Source organism: Echinops telfairi, unplaced genomic scaffold, assembly GCF_000313985.2.
Source record: "Echinops telfairi isolate 266 unplaced genomic scaffold, ASM31398v2 ScPeMD7_7463;HRSCAF=8501, whole genome shotgun sequence".
NCBI lineage: Eukaryota > Metazoa > Chordata > Mammalia > Afrosoricida > Tenrecidae > Echinops > Echinops telfairi.
The window spans coordinates 4521285-4526627 of record NW_022111363.1 but is presented as its reverse complement, the minus strand read 5'-3'; the positions used below and the strand labels follow the sequence as shown (position 1 = coordinate 4526627).

At 47.4% G+C, this 5343-nt stretch overlaps 1 protein-coding gene and 1 pseudogene across 3 annotated transcripts in view; both read right to left on the bottom strand.

The window, feature by feature from the left end:
• SIK3 (SIK family kinase 3) overlaps window positions 1-5343 on the bottom strand; it is a 124452-nt gene that overhangs the window by 88846 nt on the left and 30263 nt on the right. The window lies entirely within an intron of this gene.
• On the bottom strand, window positions 3257-3735 carry LOC115873125 (annotated as a pseudogene).

The following is a 5343-nucleotide window of genomic DNA, read 5'->3' as shown; positions in this document are numbered from 1 at the left end:
CAGGCACTCTACTTTTCTACTAGGTTTGATAACTTGTTGCAAGGGTCACACAGAATTTACATGAGAAGCTCACAGATGTGGGGGGTTATCAGGGAAGTTACTAGGCTACCACCCGTCAAGATAATAAACAGCAAGGTTCGATACAGGGGTTGGTTCGGTCCTCTCAGCCAGTAGCCAAGTCTCTCTTTGAACCTCAGCCTTTCAGCCACATGGTCCCTTGGCTTCTGCTCTAAGGGCCAGGAAGCCCTGCTGCTGCCCCACCTCAATGTCTCAAGTCTCTGGGTGCAGCCCCTCTGCTCCGTCTCAGGGTGGCTTTTTGTTCTGCGCCTTGGTCTCCACGCCTGGGCCTCTGGAGGCTTTGGTTTCAGCCCCGCCACTTTAGGCTGAGGTTTCCAGGTACTCTGCGGGTGGTTCTTCCTCCTTGATAGTCCCAGGATTTCTCTCCTTCTGCTTCGCAAATGACCCAGTCTTGTGCCCAGTCACCCCTCTAAGTGTTTCACACCCTATTTGCATGGTCCTGCCAGGTCACTTGGCGGGAGCTCCCGAAAGGATAGAGCCATTCTCACGAAGTCACCTTCAGAAGTCACCTTCAGGACACCCGGGATTCTCTGTCCGTTTCCCCTTCCCCTTTCTCATTAACTAACAAACTTTTACTTTCTACTCACTGAGTTTAGGCGCTGTCCGTCTTCTCCACCACCAAATAAGCTCTGTTAGGGCATGGCCTCTTGCCCATTTTTTACTCCTGGATCCTCAGTATGTGGAATCGTAAGTGTACAGATCAGGAACGTAATAGATTACTATTTATTCAAAGAACAAAGAAAGACTGACTTGACTCCTATCTGGTATCTTAAAACTACTTTCTGGTGCTTGGGGTTTATTAAATACTATTGCTCACCTCAATAGACTTGAGTCTTTCCAGCATAATCCAAAGAGTCATGCTAATGTTTGCCAATGAACTGCCATCGAGTCGATTCCAACTCACCATAAGGGATGGAGTGGAACTGCCCCCAGGGACTTTTCCCAGCCTGTAAATCTCTAAGGGAGTGGAAAGCCTTATTTTTCTCCTGCTAAGCAAGCGACTGGCAGCTCTGAACCACTGTCTTTGCTGTTTGTAGCCCAACTCGCACACCACTATAGCAGTCGGGCTCCCAAAGGTGCCTGTACTAGGCATTAAAACAAAAAGCATAATCCAAGGCAGCTGTAAAGAGTTTGTGGGAAACTTAAATTAAAAGGTAGTATGATTTTCCTATGAACGTTTGAAGCTGCTTGTATCTTCGCTTCTGTCTCTCCCGACGTTTGTCTTTTAAGGATTTTCAGAAAGCACAATCTCTCTGTGGACTCTCTTGGAAGTCAAACATTTGATCCACGGGTCTTTCTAGTTTTTTCTTATGTCTCTGTACTTCATAGGAAAGAGGGCTCTCCATCAGGTAGATGCATTGTAATTACAGATTAACTCAAGAAATAATTTTCAAAAGGTCAGAAACTCACGTAAGCTTTTTTAAAAAAACTCTACATTTTGTCACTAATGAGGCTGGTAAACAAATCATTTTTATGTTGATTTTTTAAAAAAATACACTATACTTTTGATTCCAAGTCTCCGTGCACATCGGTGTGTAAAAGCAGACTTCTGTTCTGATGGCTTTGTTAAAAACAAAACAAAACAAAAACACCTTCTAAACTGAGCACAAGTCCAAGCTGCTTGTGAACAGGACCCACACATGCCTAGAAGAGGCCCTTTCAGGACGGCTGCGCAGACGTGCCTGGTGTCCTACACGTTTCTCCTGCTACACCAGTGCACGAGCAAGGCTGGCGGCCAGTTCTGAATCCAGAGACTCCTCAGAGAGTCGGAGGGGAACCTGTCGGCGCCACATCAAGGCAAGCACCTGCGCATTTGGTGATCGGTCCAAATGGTGCGATCCCGTGCCTAAGCAGTCATCTACGGAAAACAGCTTGTCACCTCTTTGAAAAGGACACTGCATGTGACAGGAGCACCCCAGGCCTTCCTCGGACTGTTCCATTACTCCTTTAACAGCCGCAAAGTCGCGTGTTCTGGGAGGGTAGCAATGGGTTCTGCAAATATCGGTTATCCCCCCAAATTCAAGAAAAATCTTTACAGGCAAACAAATGTCACTCTAACAGCAAACACGTGGCAACTGCGCCATGTGGCCATTAAAAGAAAAGCGGTATAGTTTCATGGATTTGTATAAAAATTCAGAGCGTAATCACGTCAGCCTGGGTTTTCTACTCTTAAAAGCCACTGGGGTTCTCACCTCCAGGTGAAGTGACATGTGGAGGTGGTATGTAACCCTGATGGCTTCGCAGTGAATTCTGCATGTGCACTGCTGTGCAACACAGCTGAGTACGGATCCACGAAAGCAGACTGTGCACAGGATGCAGACCCAAATAGGGTGCGATCGAATTTGTCAGGCCTATCTATCTCCAACAGTTAGCTGCAGCGGAACCCACTCCTCCTTCCCCAATTCTACATTTACTCCAACCCTTCTGCCCATTAGGCTCCTTCATCCTAAAATGTGCTCCCTCTCTAATGAAGCCTTTTTCAAAGTCCAGCCCTTCCATCTCCCCAATAGAAGGAAATGCCTCCTTTCCTCCCCGTCTCCTGGGACACATCACGCATGCTGCCTGAAAATTGTAACTATTCATATGGGTGTAGCTCAAGGCATTGTCTATAAATGGGAACATTGGCAATCAATTGCTTCTCATCCCCTCACACCTTCTGAACTCCAAAGTCATGTTTCCAAACGCCAAAGGGACACCTTCACTGAGGTGTCACCACATGTCTACATTCAACACAGACCCAACTAGTTTCCTAAGCGTCTCCTCCTGCAAGTACCCTCAGCCTCATTGCCTATGAAAGACACTTAGGAGTCCACCTTGAACTTCTCTTTCTTCTCCATTCCTAACCACCAATCACTTACAAGATGCAGTTTGCCACTTACATTTCAACAGTATGCTTGTTTTTTGCTTATTTTTTGGAAGAAAATGTTATTTTCATCAATTCAAGTAATTACACCACAAGAACTAGAACTAGGGGGCCACACCAACCCAGCCCCAAACTTGACATTATCTCAATGGAGAAGAATGACTTCTTCCATGGAGCTTCTGAAAGCAAGAAAGTGATTAATGATAGAGAAGAGGCTGAACTTGTGCACGTTACACGGCCACTATCAGTTATCGATGCATTCTAAATTAACTTGGTCGTGAGAGATTATTTCCCAGTTCTTCAATCTGAATGTGATTAGGCCGATCCGTGTGCAAGTTCACACTGCTTCAGCACCTCACTGAAACCCTCAAAGAGTTGGAGGTCGCCCTGGTTCCGGACACCCCCCCACAAAACTTCTTCATCTCATAGTGGCAAGGGCCACACTGTTGCCACGGCTGGTACACCGACTGCCCCCCACCCCCACCCCAGGCTCCCGGTATGGGATTTCAAGCCTGGTGGGCTCAGCGCTGCTTTCCCCACTGAAGCCTCCGGTGATGGCAGGGTCCAGTATGTGCCCAACAGCAGAGCCCACCGCCACACTGGCTGCTGTGGTTGTCATCTGGCCATCAGACCGGGCTGTCGGGGGGCGCAGTAGCAGGTGAGCCGACCACAGTTGGTGGGGCTGCAGCTGGTGGGTGGGCAGCTGGGGTTGGCCTGGGGGCAGCTCTCATCTGAGGGGCCTGGCTGGCCAGAGTGGCCACACGGGAGCTACGGCTGCGGCTTCCCTGAGGCATCATAACTGCACGACGATGAGGGAAAGGCGGAGGGCAGTGTCGAACAACTGGTTTCTGCTCCAACAAGAGAAGACAGGTGCTTGCTTTTTGCTTAATGCTGTCTCTCAGCTAGGCCACGGGATTGCTCACCTGAACTACCTGACCTAGCCCCAGTCTCATCTTCTCTTCTCCCCCAAATACTTTTTGCAAGGTCACGAATCACCTTTCTGAAACATCTCTTTGACAGTAATTCCTCTACTTCTAATATATATTTTTTCCAGACTTGAACTTTTTTTATTTTGTGTTCAGTTGGCATTGTTTCTTCTGTGGGGTCGCTGTCTTAGATAATCCATTCAAAGATCACTTAGTCCAGTCTGATGAAGCCGATAACCTTCGAGTACTGATGGCAACACTGACGGCACCTGTTGAGGCCGTATTTCCAGATCTGGCCGTGCCGGTTTGAGCACACGTGGCCAGAGCAGGAACCTGGCCCAATTTCCGTGGGTGGCTCTGGTAGAGCTGCTGGTGACCCATCTTGTTTCCAGGCCCTCTCCAAGGCAAAGGGTTCTACTTTTAAGTTTATACTAAAATCCTGTTGCCTGAAATATACAGTTCTAACGCCTAACCATAATGTATTGTACTGTTTTACCGCTTTATCCAAGATATTGCTTCTGCCTAGAATGCCCGTTTGCTCTTCTTGGCAACCCACTCCCCTACACCTGCCCTGCCCTCCTTCTCCTCTGCCACCTCTACTCTGGCCTGAATTCAAGTGTATCCTTTAAAACCCAACTCAAAGAACTTTCCCCTAACCGGTTCACGTGCCCTTAAGAGAATGGTTCCATAATTGGCATTGATTTTGTATATCCACCGCTCATCTTTCAGTTGGTTGTACTGTGGTGGTTTCTATGTTGTTGCAATGATGGAGTATAAGACACTAATATTTCAAACACCAGCAGGGTCACCCACAGTGGACAGGTTTCAGTGAAGCGTTGAGAATAAGACGAGGCAGAAAGAAGAAACAGGACGCTTCTGAAAAGTTAGCCACTGTGAACATTGCCTTTAGAGTGCAGGAGGATGACTCCCTCAGGTCTGAAGGCACTGAAACTACCACTGATGAGGAGATGCCGCCTCAAAGTACAGCTGACTGTAATGATGTGGGGGGAGTCAAACTTCGGTGGCAGTTATGTTCCGATGTGGTCTGATTCCAAAGGAGAAGCGGCAGCTGGGAACACCCACTAATAACCGGACAGTGGAATGTACCAAGTAAGAATTTAGGAAAACTGGGAGTCATCAAAAAAGAAACAATGAATGCATGAAGATTGATATCGTAGGCACTGGTAAGTAGAAATAGACTGGTATTGGTTGCCTTTTAATCAGATAATTACATGGTTCACTTTGCTGGGAATTACAAATTAAGAAAGAACAGCATCACCATTCATTATCAAAACAACAACAACAACAAAAAACCAGTTCAGCTCTCTCTCAGGTCCTCCCTTCCCAGGTGACAAAGAAAAGGAGAAGCAAATATTGTGCCCAATAGTGCTGCAGCCAAGTGCAGCCCATTTGCTGCATGAACTGCACCTACGGCGTGCCCAAAGACCAGCCACGGGGAGGTCGGAATGGAGAACA